The 14,146-nt window shown below is 42.0% G+C and overlaps 1 pseudogene; it reads right to left on the bottom strand.

The window, feature by feature from the left end:
- Window positions 1–783: 783 nt before the first annotated feature.
- On the bottom strand, window positions 784–13,160 carry LOC109897934 (fragile X mental retardation syndrome-related protein 1-like; annotated as a pseudogene).
- Between the last annotated feature and the right edge of the window lie 986 nt (window positions 13,161–14,146).

The following is a 14,146-nucleotide window of genomic DNA, read 5'->3' as shown; positions in this document are numbered from 1 at the left end:
GTGTCAGCACATCACAAATAAAATGATGTTATTATGGGTGAAGAGTGTTTCTGTGACAATACTGATCACTTGGTCTACTAAGTGAGCTGGAAAGTATTTTTTTTTAAGTAAGGGCTTACTTCTTGACGTGGCTGTGTGTTGTCCTTGTTCCCCTCAATCCTTACTCTCACCACCCCAGACTTGTCAATGATCTCCTGAATGACTTTTCCGTTCTTGCCAATTACCTTGCCTGAAGAAAAAAATAAGAAGCCATAAGGCACTTGTGTGAAGAGGTGCACACCCACAAATGTCTTGCTTTATGGAAGTATCAACTCCTACTTGATACATACCGACCAAGTTCCTTGGGATCTGAACAGAATCTTCGAGAAACTCCAGATAATTCCTTGCCTTTTTAACCACCTCCTCATTCTTAGAAGAATATAATAGCTTTAAGAAACAAATGTCTTGGTGGTACATACACTGTCTATTGCTCACTCATAACAAAGTCTCATATCAAAAGCATCAGCACACCTTTCCGTAAATTATGAACGTCCCACTCCCTTCATCCAGCTCAATAGCAGTGATTCCAGGCACTTTTCTGGCTTGTTGAATGTTGCTGCCATGGCTTCCAATGGCAAGGCCCATGAGGTCCACCCTGACTGTAAACTCCTCTTGGAAAGCGGATGCCAGTTGCTTTGTACTCTAGAGAGAGAAGAGATCATGTGCATGATTGAGATTTGTCTATGACAATCCTGTTTAAACTATTTCTGCAAGGATGCAGTTGTGATAATCATCCTTACCTCCAGTTGTTTAGTGGCCTCCTCATTTCGGGACAGGAGCATGAGCTTAGTGCGAATGCTCCTCAAGTGTGTGTCACTGAGCAAAGACACTCGCTTAACTGTGGCTTCATTTATAGACTGCAGGGAAACAAGAATATAAACATAAAAAAATAATCTAGACAAAACTGCTGGTACTGAAGAGTAGAAAGAAACACATTTTCTTAAAATGGTCTGTAAACAAAACTGTTTGTAAATGATAATAACACCGTTTTCAAAGCAATTCATAGTATACTGTCTTTGATAGTAATACATTGGGGAATATGTCAAGGATGATTGATAAACGTTGTGGATCGGTTTACTGTAGCATATAGATGACCTACAATGTGTTATGGAAAACACTGTATTTGGGCAATCTCTTTTATTAATGTGTGAGCATTGTCAGGGCCAGAGATGCTGTACCGGATTGGCAACATATTTTACAGGACACAAAGTTAGATATTAACTAGGCAAGAGGTGGTCATGGCATAAATATATATGGAATTGGGGACCCTGACATTTTGCGACAGTGCTGAGCGATTGAAGTTAGTCGTTACGACATGTGTTATTCTGGCCTGTCGGAAACTAAAAACACAAGTCAAGTATTAAAACATGAGGGTGGTTTGTGACTTTGTTCATCGTAGACAAGTAGCTAGTACAAAAGTTGTTTCAAGTTTTTAATAGAGGCAGATCTTAGCATAAAAACATGGCGAGTTGCTATATCGAGGCTACCGTAAAAGGATAGCTTACCGCATTGAAGTCTTTAGCCAAGAGCAGCAGAAGCATATTCGTTAGCTAAGCTGACTAGCAACTGTAGCATCACACTAGTGCAAATGTCTAGCTACGACTGACAGCCATACAGCTGGTGGATAACATTACTCGCCCTAGACGTCACATGCGTCAGTGCTTATTCCGCGTTCAAAACAACTAGGACTAGGAACCAGTGGTGCGTTCAAGATAACTCTGGAAAAAAACGAGGCAAATCCTATTCCAAATTGGTGAATGCATTAGGCGGCAGGTAGCCTGGTGGTTAGAGCGTTGGACCAGTACGTTAACCGAACGATTTCTAACGTAAAAATCTGTCGTTCTGCCCCTCATTGTAAATACAAATGTACAATTTATGAATTTGTTTTTAAAGTACTTGCCTAGTTAAATAAAGGGAGAAAAATGAAATGTATACATAGTCTGAGCAAGGAAACGTGACCATTGAGGGGATTCAATTAATCTGGCCTGGATAGGTGTTTCGCACCGGGTGGAATTTGGTTGCATTGTCTTTAGAACCGTTTGCAACCTCGTTAAATTACATCACAAACGGGATGTACACGGAGAATGACTTTGTGTTTTTACAAGCAATAGTGATTTGCTTTTGCTAAAAAACGCTTTATCTGCCTTCCTAATGAAAACTAATTTGAATATTCAAATATCTATTTTATGGAAAATAGAATGTGTATGTTTCTGCACGATGTACCATGCTTCCTTGTCGACAACACGACCGAGAGGCGCAGATTACGTTTCGATTTGAGAAAGGATGCAACTCCCAGGCCACAGACCGGTTCCTGGCTGAGAATAATCAAATCCGCCCGCTGTTACACAGATTTTTATTTATTTATTTCATCTTTATTTAACCAGGTAGGGTAGTAGACAACAAATTCTCATTTACAACTGCGACCTGGCCAAGATAAAGCAAAGCAGTGCGACACAAACAACAACAGTTACACATGGAATAAACAAGCGTACAGTCAATAACACAATAGAAAAGGGGGGGAAAAAGTCTATATACAGTGTGTGCAAATGACGTGAGGAGGTAAGGCAATAAATAGGCCATAGTAGCGGAGTAATTACAATTTAGCAAATTAACACTGGAGTGTTGATGAGTGTAACGGATGTGAAACGGAGAGTTAGCGGTGGTGCGCGCTAAATAGCATTTCAATCGGTGACGTCACTTGCTCTGAGACCTTGAAGTAGTGGTTCCCCTTGCTCTGCAAGGGCCGTGGCTTTTGTGGAGCGATGGGTAACGATGCTTCATGGGTGACTGTTGTTGATGTGTGCAGAGGGTCCCTGGTTCGAGCCTGGCGAGGGGACGGTCTAAAGTTATACTGGTGTGCAAAAGAGCAGAAAAGTAAATAAAAACAATATGGGGATGATGTAGGTAGATTGGGTGGGCTATTTACAGCTGCAGCAATCGGTTAGCTGCTCAGATAGCTGCTGTTTAAAGTTAGTGAGGGAAATATAAGTCTCCAGCTTCAGCGATTTTTGCAATTCGTTCCAGTCATTGGCAGCAGAGTACTGGAAGGAAAGACGGCCAAAGGAGGTTTTGGCTCTGGGAATGACCAGTGAGATATACCTACTGGAGCGCTTGCTACGGGTGGGTGTTGTTATCATGTCCGGTGAGCTGAGATAAGGCGGAGCTTTACCTAGCATAGACTTATAGATGACCTGGAGCCAGTGGGTCTGGCGACGAATATGTAGCGAGGGCCAGCCGACTAGAGCATACAGTTCGCAGTGGTGGGTGGTATAAGGGGCTTTGATGACAAAACGGATGGCACTGTGATAGACTGAATCCAGTTTGCTGAGTAGAGTATTGGAAGCTATTTTGTAAATGACATCGCCGAGGTTGAGGATCAGTAGGATAGTCAGTTTTACGAGGGTATGTTTGGCGGCGTGAGTGAAGGAGGTTTGTTGCGAAATAGGAAGCCGATTCTAGATTTCATTTTGGAGATGTTTAATATGAGTCTGGAAGGAGAGTTTACAGTCTAGCCAGACACCTAGGTATTTGTAGTTGTCCACATATTCATACTCAGAACCGTCCAGAGTAGTGATGCTAGTCGGGCGAACGGTTGAAAAGCATGCATTTGGTTTTACTCGCGTTTAAGCGCAGTTGGAGGCCACAGAAGTAGTGTTGTATGGCATTGAAGCTCATTTGGAGGCTAGTTAACACTGCTCTATGCAGTTTTCCCAAATCAGTAAGATTTTATGGGCTTTCACACGTGTTGTCCTGAACAAGGTTTATCAAGTCCGGTCCTGCGGTCCTCCCTGGGTGCACGTTTTGGATTCAAATAACCAACTCATCAAGCTTTGATTATTTGAGTCAGCTGTGTCCTTCTAGGGCAAAAACCAAAACGCGCAACCAGTGGGGCCCCAGGACCGAGTTTGGGAAACCTTGCGCTACAAGACACTATGGCATTACACGCATGTGGTACAATTGTAACTGTCTTGTTGCATGCTTTTCTAGAAGTCAGGTATTGTACATTTCACTGGGTGTGTGATACTACAATAAAGTCAATTTGCCTAATGAATCATATTGTTGTTCCCTGTCCCACAGCTAACAAGATCAGAGAAGCCCACAGAAAACTGATGATTCTAAATCACCCCGACAGAGGGTTGAGGAACGAGTAAAACTCTTTCCAAACAATTATGTACTTTTATATAGTCATTCAGCTTGTACAATGTAATTTGGATCACAATTGCATGTTTTTTTGCAGGTGGATCACTAAATCAATAGGTCACTTTGTACTTGGTTGGGCCCGGGGGTTTTCTTATTCACCGTGCCCAAATAAATCATATATTAAAGAGACTAGTTTTGCTCTGTACTTCACTCATTCTCAGGACAAAAAGGTCAACCTGACAAGACAAATGGTTTTATTTAAGAACTACTGGCATACAAAACATATTGCACATCAAACAACCCAAATGATCATTAAAAAAGACAAACAGTTTACCGAACCAAAATCTGGAAATTGACCTCAGTCCAAATTGTCACCTGCATAAAATACGGTCGTTCCACCAGTTTAGTGTTAACAGCTTATTAAATAGTGTACATTTGTACATTTAAAAAATAAAGCTCCTTCGAGACAAGTTACTGCCACCATCATTCCAGCCTCTGGTGGGTGCTTTTTTTTCTTATGGGAAATAAATTCCAATTCAGTGCAAAACAGGTTTTTTCCCCTCTCCGACTGCATTTCCTAGTCTGAAGTGATTGTATATTAAAATACAAATCAGCCAAAGCTCCTCAACAAATATTAGGATAACTAGATTCTTTCACCTTTGTCATCATTGACAAATTTACTACAGCCAGGCAACTATGTTAAATCTACTCAAGGCACAACATCTGATAATGTACTTGAAACATGCTTTTTCATGTCTCGGTTCAGTGCTAAATCTCCCCCTCTGTGTCCCATGGTTAGGGAATTGAAAAGTGCAGTAGAGAATCTGGAAGTCCATATGTCTATCTTTGGCAAGCTTGTACAATAACTATTGTACGAATGTAGTACAATTGCAAGTTTCCGTACACTACCATGGTTCTTTCTCCCCATCACTTGTTTCAGCCAGCTTGTATGTATCAAGCATCTCAGATTAGGCGTGCCGATTTGCATTTTACATCACATTGAATAAGATTGAAGACCTGATCCTAGATCAGCACTCTTACTATGAGACGCTTGATACATACGTGCCCTGAAGTCAGATTTGTCGAATTTTTTCAAACTTACCAGGTCATCTATCTGCTTTGTGATTCAGCCCGTGATCTGCAAAACAAAGAATGTTAGAACCACTTGCATTGGTAATGAAATAAACTAGATCATCATAGCTAAAGATAGGGAAAGGGGGATGCCTAATCAGTTGTACAGCAATGCATTTAACCCAACCCCTCTGAATCAGAAAAATAGCTTACATTGTGATAACACTGAAAGAATGTGGTTAAAAATAACTAGAAAACAGTCCAAGGAATGCAAGTGAGAAATACAGGCAAGCAGTATCAAATCCCAAAAAATAAACAGACCTTAATTGATAGTCAACAAGTAGCGGTCATGTTAGTGAATTTGAGTGGGAACATTTAAAAACAATGGGACTTCTTGGTGGCATGCCTTTTCTAGGTGTCTATTCAGCTTCAAATTGAGAAATTAGCTTCCCAGAGTAAATCAATGGTTACTGGTTGAAGCACGGACGTCACTGCTAGCCAGGGCACTCACACTCAGTTATGCTGGTTTTGGTAAACAAACTACAGGCCCGTTCCCCACCTTTCCTCTGGTGGGCGAACACAGTGTCTACTGCTACGTTTATGCAGCTGTGGTTTAGCTTTTGAGTCATCTATGTGGGGGAAGAGTTTGTGCAGAGCCCTCGGAGTGAATTTCATGAGGATTGACTTGGGATTGGTGTCAATGTGTGTAATTCTATCCTTTTTAGTCACCGAATTGTCCACCATCTTCTGTAACATGAAATAATTGTATTTTCTAATGCTTATGGGAGTATGTTTGTTGTTGAATCCGATTGGCTCCCAGGGCTTGTGATTTTTACTCAGACACTTCTATCCGGAGGGATTGAAGAAGTTTGTGGATGGTACTGATTGAGATGGTAAAAGTCACAACACAAATGTTTAAATGCCGTTGATGACAGTCCTTAAATCAAGTCACCACTGCGAGGACATGGTGATGCAGGACTTACCAAGGCAATTCTCACCGAGGGAAGCTTTGTCCGATTCGCTCATGCCATCAATGGCTGTTGTGTCCTCGTCAATCCGGCGGGAGAGGAGGTGGCGGTTTGTGTTGAGGTTGGAGTCGACCGTCTGGCCTGTCTCGGTGTTGTCAAGCACACTGTATGGGTTGCCATCACGATCCTTTAGAGCTGCAAAGTTAACAAATAGTTTAATATCTAGTTTTAGAGGAACAATTCATAGACCTATTCACATGATCATGATAAACATAGGGGATAATGCAAATCATGTTTAATGTCATCAGCATGTGCATGACCCATCAATTGTGTCTGCAGCCGTACCGGTGTTGGAGGCTCCTCTCCCTGCTCCTCGGCCCCTGCCACTGGGTCCTCTCCCCCTCCCTTGACCAGCTCTCCTCCTGCTGTCTCTCTGTGGCTGGGTACCCCTCTCCGGTTCCTCTCCCGCCAGGGACCAGTCAATCAGCTCCTCCTTCCGCTCTGAGTCAGTCTCAGAGTCATTGGATTGCTCAGAGTTTGTGCCTGAAAGTCAAACATATCTTTTTAATACCAGATGACTGATAACTTCCTGTTGGGCTATAGCATTATGTCCCAATATCAATATTACCTTCCCTAGATTGTGTCTTGCAACTTTCGATTGACTACCCAATTGTCATAGTTGAGTAAAGAAACCAGACGGCACCATCTTGTTTTTTTTTTGTATTTATGGATAGCCAGGGGCTAATGAAACATTTGTGTTTAGTGAGTCCGCCAGATCAGAGGCAGTAGAGATGACCAGGGAGGTTCTCCTGATAAAGAGTCTGAATTGGACCATTTTCCTGTCCTGCTAAGCATTCAAAATGTAACATGTACTTTTGGGTGTTAAAAGTAAAAAGTACAATATTTTCTTTAGGAATGTAGTGAAGTAGTACCTTAATAGTACTTTAAAGTATTTTTAGGGTTAAACTCCTGCTGATAGGTGTCGAAAAATGTATTGGGAGAATCTACAAAATGTCTGTTCGGTATCATTGTGAACATCGCTGAAGTTGGAGACTTTTATCTCCCTCACCAACTTCAAACATCTGCTATCTGAGCAGCTAACCGATCGCTGCAGCTGTACATAGTCTATTGGTAAATAGCCCACCCATTTTCACCTACCTCATCCCCATACTGTTTTTATTTATTTACTTTTCTGCTCTTTTGCACACCAATATCTCTACCTGTACATGACCATCTGATCATTTATCACTCCAGTGTTAATCTGCAAAATTGTAATTATTCGCCTACCTCCTCATGCCTTTTGCACACATTGTATATAGACTCCCCCTTTTTTCCCTTTTTTTCTCTACTGTGTTATTGACTTGTTAATTGTTTACTCCATGTGTAACTCTGTGTTGTCTGTTCACACTGCTATGCTTTATCTTGGCCAGGTCGCAGTTGCAAATGAGAACTTGTTCTCAACTAGCCTACCTGGTTAAATAAAGGTGAAATAAAATAAAAATAAAATAAAAACATGACGCTCACCATAGCCGGAGGTGTAGTTGGGGCCTCTGCGGCCTCTGCCAGTGTAGGAGTGGCTGGTATTCACAGAGGTAGCAGCCACACTGTTGTCCGTGGTGTAGCTCTTGTCCTTGTCTGCTGGGTGGCCAGATGAAGGCCTTTGGCCCATCCCAATCAGCTTCAGCTACTCATCTATCTGCAGTCTCTCCATACGCAGTAGCTCTACCTCCTGCAGACAGCAACAGGCAAACTCATCCCACACAGACTATAAAAAGGGCCTACAGCCCTGACTGAGACCCTTAGGAGTTTGTTACTATAGATTAATGCTTACGTTCAGGTAGGCGATGTGGTACTCCAGAAGCACCTGGGCATTCCCTGTGTCAGCACATCACAAATAAAATGATGTTATTATGGGTGAAGAGTGTTTCTGTGACAATACTGATCACTTGGTCTACTAAGTGAGCTGGAAAGTATTTTTTTTTAAGTAAGGGCTTACTTCTTGACGTGGCTGTGTGTTGTCCTTGTTCCCCTCAAACCTTACTCTCACCACCCCAGACTTGTCAATGATCTCCTGAATGACTTCTCCGTTCTTGCCAATTACCTTGCCTGAAGAAAAAAATAAGAAGCCATAAGGCACTTGTGTGAAGAGGTGCACACCCACAAATGTCTTGCTTTATGGAAGTATCAACTCCTACTTGATACATACCGACCAAGTTCCTTGGGATCTGAACAGAATCTTCGAGAAACTCCAGATAATTCCTTGCCTTTTTAACCACCTCCTCATTCTTAGAAGAATATAATAGCTTTAAGAAACAAATGTCTTGGTGGTACATACACTGTCTATTGCTCACTCATAACAAAGTCTCATATCAAAAGCATCAGCACACCTTTCCGTAAATTATGAACGTCCCACTCCCTTCATCCAGCTCAATAGCAGTGATTCCAGGCACTTTTCTGGCTTGTTGAATGTTGCTGCCATGGCTTCCAATGGCAAGGCCCATGAGGTCCACCCTGACTGTAAACTCCTCTTGGAAAGCGGATGCCAGTTGTTTTGTACTCTAGAGAGAGAAGAGATCATGTGCATGATTGAGATTTGTCTATGACAATCCTGTTTAAACTATTTCTGCAAGGATGCAGTTGTGATAATCATCCTTACCTCCAGTTGTTTAGTGGCCTCCTCATTTCGGGACAGGAGCATGAGCTTAGTGCGAATGCTCCTCAAGTGCGTGTCACTGAGCAAAGACACTCGCTTAACTGTGGCTTCATTTATAGACTGCAGGGAAACAAGAATATAAACATAAAAAAATAATCTAGACAAAACTGCTGGTACTGAAGGAGGAGTGGCAGACAGACTTATATGGACTTACTAGTACGACCAAGTTACTTGTTTCTGGACAGTAGACAATCCGACAAGCTCCCACTGCCTTTTTGAAATCTTTATGCGCTTGTTCACTTTCGCACCCTAAAGTAAAATAAACTATAATCAAATTCTGAACTCTAATGCATGTAAATAAAACCCAACAAATTACTAGACTATATCCCAATCAGAAACTACTTTTAAATAAAAAAGGTACATACGCTGCTTTCAGATCGTCAGGAACTGGGACTGTGCATTTGAAGAAGGAGCTCTTTGACACCACCTTGTTGACATTCACAGGCCGGAGACGTTCCAAGGTGACTATTTCATTGTACGTGGCGTCACAGGCAGCATACTCGATCACATAGAACTACACAGTAAACACAACACAGGTTACATTTGTGTTGCATGAAACTGACAAACGTAATATGAGGATGAGGAAATCACAGTATAAACATTACAAAAACATCCTTTCGCAAATGACATTCTGGGACCAGTGAAATTGGAACCACAGATAACTCCTCACATCTCCCTTCATCATGCGCACTTTGGCAAGCCACCAGCCACATGGCTCCTGCTTATTGGCCCGGGAGAAGATCTGGTAGAAAGAGAAAGAGGGAGAGATAATTCTAAATTAGATATTCTGAGGAAAAAGTGTATGTTAAATCTAAATAGATAGAGAGCCAGTTCTCACCTCCACCTCTTCTCCCTCCCCGATGTCCTTTTTACCGTCGGCTGGAGGTGGCATCCGCACATCACTAAAGTGAACTTGTCTCTCAGGTTGCCAACTTTATTAAAAGACAATATAGCTTCTTTTTTTTTTAAATGTATACATGTAAATGGCATGCTATTAGAATCTATAACATTCCCTTCACACCAAACAGAGATTTGGTTGTAAAAAGCTAAATTATCCTTTAAAAACAAACATTTAGATAAGAATCATAAAGTTATGCCCATCAACAAAATTATACCACCATAGATGACTACAAAATACGCTAAAACCCCAGAAGAACCTATGAAAACTTACTTGTTCTCAAAGACAATAGTGAGTGAATCATCATGGACATCTTTGACAAATCCCTAGAGAAAGGTCAGCCATGGGTTAAGTTCAGAAGTACTCCGCCACTCCACCCAGAAAATAAAAAGTTACTGGCATAGCTAGGGACTATCAACATACAACACTTTAGTATAGGCCAGGGATTCTTAAAACCTTCAGCACAAGACTCAAAAGTGAAATCGTCCTCCAAAAACCCAAATTAAGAAGATCTATTCTCATAACTCGCGACCCACCTCTCACATTCCCAGGTCCCACTTTTGATCCCAACCGATAGTTTAAGAAACCCTGGTATAGGCTGCTGTGGTATTCTAGCCCAGAGTTTCTAGATCGGAGTGGAACTCGGGTCTAGTCTTATAACATATATCCCTCCTTGCGATATATTTGCCTACCTGCACCAGTATGGCGACACTTCTTTTTCAAATGTATAGGTGATTCAACAATATACACTGCATGACCAAAAGTATGTGGACACCTGCTTGTCGAACATCTCATTCCAAAATCATGGGCATTAATATGGAGTTGGTCCCCTCTTTGCTGCTATAACAGCCTCCACTCTTCTGGAAAGGCTTTCCACTAGATGTTGGAACATTGCTGTGGGGACTTGCTTCCATTCAGCCACTCAGGGCGATTAGGCCTAGCTTGCAGTCTGCGTTCCAATTCATTCCAAAGGTGTTTGATGCGGTTGAGTTCAGAGCTCTGTGCAGGCCAGTTCTTCCACACCAATCTCGACAAACCATTTCTGTATGGACTTCGTTTTGTGCACGCACGGGGGCATTGTCATGCTGAAACAGGAAAGGGCCTTCCCCAAACTGTTGCCACAAAGTTGTGGCTTAAATAGCTGAATCCAGGAATTTAAAAAGGGTGTCCACATACTTTTGTGTATAGTGTACATTATTGAATGAAAGAACAAAATTTCAGCTAGCTAGCTGGCTACCTACCTAACAATACGTTTCCCTATACAGACTTAACTGAGGAGCAAATTAAAACATTAATGAGCTGGCTATAATTGAAAAATTAATTTAACAAACTTTTAAAAGATGCACAATGAAGAACTTTCGCAGCTATTTCCTGGTTGCTAAAATTCTAATAGTTCACCCAATTTCAGTTTCAGACTGCCAGAGGACCGGACAGCATGCCCTCCGATTTGACACACTTTTCAGCAAACTTAACGTGTAAATAATTGTATGAACATAACAAGATTCAACAACTGAGACAAACAAAAAAAGTTCCAGACATGTGACTGAAATGGAATAATGTGTCCCTGAACAAAAGGGGGGTAAGCGTCAGTATCTGGTGTGGCCACCAGCTGCATTAAGTACTGTAGTGCATCTCCTCCTCATGCACTGCACCAGATTTGCCAGTTCTTGCTGTGAGATGTTACCCCACTCTTCCACCAAGGCACCTGCAAGTTTCCAGACATTTCTGGGGGGAATGGCCCAAGCCCTCACCCTCCAATCCAACAGGTCCCAGATGTGCTCAATGGTATTGAGATCTGGGCTCTTCGCTGGCCATGGCTGAACACTGACATTCCTGTCTTGCAGGATATCACGCACAGAATGAGCAGTATGGCTGGTGGCATTGTCATGTTGGAGGGTCATGTCAGGATGAGCCTGCAGGAAGGGTACCACATCAGGGAGGAGGATGTATTGCCTGCAATGACAACAAGCTCAGTCCAATGATGCTGTGAAACACCGCCCTAGACCATGACGGACCCTCCACCTCCAAATCGATCCCGCTCCAGAGTACAGGCCTCGCTGTAACGCTCATTCCTTTGACGATAAACGCGAATCCGACCATCACCCCTGGTGAAACAAAACCGCGACTCATCCTTGAAGAGCACTTTTTGCCAGTCCTGTCTGGTCCAGCGACGGTGGGTTTGTGCCCATGGGCAACGTTGTTGCCGGTGATGTCTGGTGATGACCTGCCTTACAGTAGGCCTACAAGCCCTCAGTCCAGCCTCTCTCAGCCTATTGCAGACAGTCTGAGCACTGATGGAGGGATTGTGCGTTCCTGGTGTAACTCGGCCAGTTGTTGCCATCCTGTACCTGTCCCGCAGGTGTGATGTTTGGATGTACCGATCCCGGGCATCTTTCTTTTTGTGTTTTTCAGAGTTAGTAGAAAGGCCTCTTTAGTGTCATAAGTTTTCATAACTGTGACCTTAATTGCCTACCATCTGTAAGTTGTTAGTGTCTTAACGACCGTTCCAGGGATGCATGTTCATGAATTGTTTATGGTTCATTGAACAAACACGGGAAACAGTGTTTAAACCCTTTACAATGAAGTTCTGTTAAGTTATTTGGATTTGTACTAATTATCTTTGAAAGACAGGGTCCTTGCTGAGTTTAGAACATATCTACCGCTTCTTAGGCTTGAAATGAGAATGACAGATCTATAACCCACTTCTCTGAATTTCGTTAAGTCGCCCAAAGTTACATATTACAGCTTAAACTTTTAAATTGTTTGATTTATAACGCATATGGTTAGCACATATACCTTTAGATAGTGTAGCAGGTCATGAAGTTAGCCAGATCAATAATCTGGTTCAAGACGAGCAAAGCCAAGGTGCAACCGAACCTGATAAGCTTTGCTAACGTTAGCTACCTACCGTTAACCAGTTGATAATGCTAGCCCGGTAATTACGTTAGCTAACATTGAGAAATATTTTTAATAGCGTTATCTGTTGAATTAGCCAGCTAATAGTGTACTCCGAAGACAAACGGGGTGTGAATAGGTCGCTTGCAAAGAAAAGTGAGACTAGCTGCCAACTATATTTGGTCTTGAAGTTAACGTCGCTAACGGTAGTTTACCGAGATAGCTAGCCAACCGTCATTAGACATGTTGAAAACCCAAGTCTCTAGCTTAGTGTATGTTGCTAGTTTATGAACTATAGTAGGGAACTGATGTGTGTGCCATGCTTTATAAACATGATCATGGTTAGTTTACATCAATATTATACATGGATTTACCTTATAATAAGCTCCGTTGGAGCCACGGACCTCCACAGTCAGTTCCTCCATGTTGGCCATGCAATGCATGCCGGGGTTATTGAAGTGTCTAAACAATTGGGGTAACTACTTGCAAGTACACGCATAGGCCAAGTTGAATGGCACATACTTAATTAAAAATATATATATATATATATTTCACCTTTATTTAACCAGGTAGGCTAGTTGAAAACAAGTTCTAATTTACAACAGTGACCTGGCCAAGATAAAGCAAAGCAATGCGACACAAACAACACAGAGTTACACATGGAATAAACATACATACAGTCAATAATACAATAGAAAAAGTCTATATACAGTGTGTGCAAATGAGGTAGGATAAGGGATGTAAGGCAATAAATAGGCCATAGTGACGAAATAATTACAATATAGCAATTAAACACTGGAGTGTTAGATTTTTTAATGTTATTTATTTCACCTTTATTTAACCAGGTAGGCTAGTTGAGAACAAGTTCTCATTTGCAACTGCGACCTGGCCAAGATAAAGCATAGCAGTGTGAACAGACAACAGAGTTACACATGGAGTAAACAATTAACAAGTCAATAACACAGTAGGAAAAAAAGTCTATATACATTGTGTGCAAAAGGCATGAGGAGGTAGGCGAATAATTACAATTTTGCAGATTAACACTGGAGTGATAAATGATCAGATGGTCAGGTACAGGTAGAGATATTGGTGTGCAAAAAAGCAGAAAAGTAAATAAATATAAACAGTATGGGGATGAGGTAGGTAAAATTGGGTGGGCTATTTACCGATAGACTATGTACAGCTGCAGCGATCAGTTAGCTGCTCAGATAGCAGATTTTTGCAATTTGTTCCAGGCACAGGCAGCAGAGAACTGGAACGAAAGGCGGCCAAATGAGGTGTTGGCTTTAGGGATGATCAGTGAGATACACCTGCTGGAGCGAGTGCTATTTTGTAGATGACATCGCCGAAGTCGAGGATCGGTAGGATAGTCAGTTTTACTAGGGTAAGTTTGGCGGCGTGAGTGAAGGAGGCTTTTTGCGG

The sequence above is a fragment of the Oncorhynchus kisutch genome, linkage group LG10, assembly GCF_002021735.2.
Source record: "Oncorhynchus kisutch isolate 150728-3 linkage group LG10, Okis_V2, whole genome shotgun sequence".
NCBI classification, from domain to species: domain Eukaryota; kingdom Metazoa; phylum Chordata; class Actinopteri; order Salmoniformes; family Salmonidae; genus Oncorhynchus; species Oncorhynchus kisutch.
The sequence above is the reverse complement of the archived record's forward strand: the minus strand, read 5'-3'. Positions and strand labels throughout refer to the sequence as shown.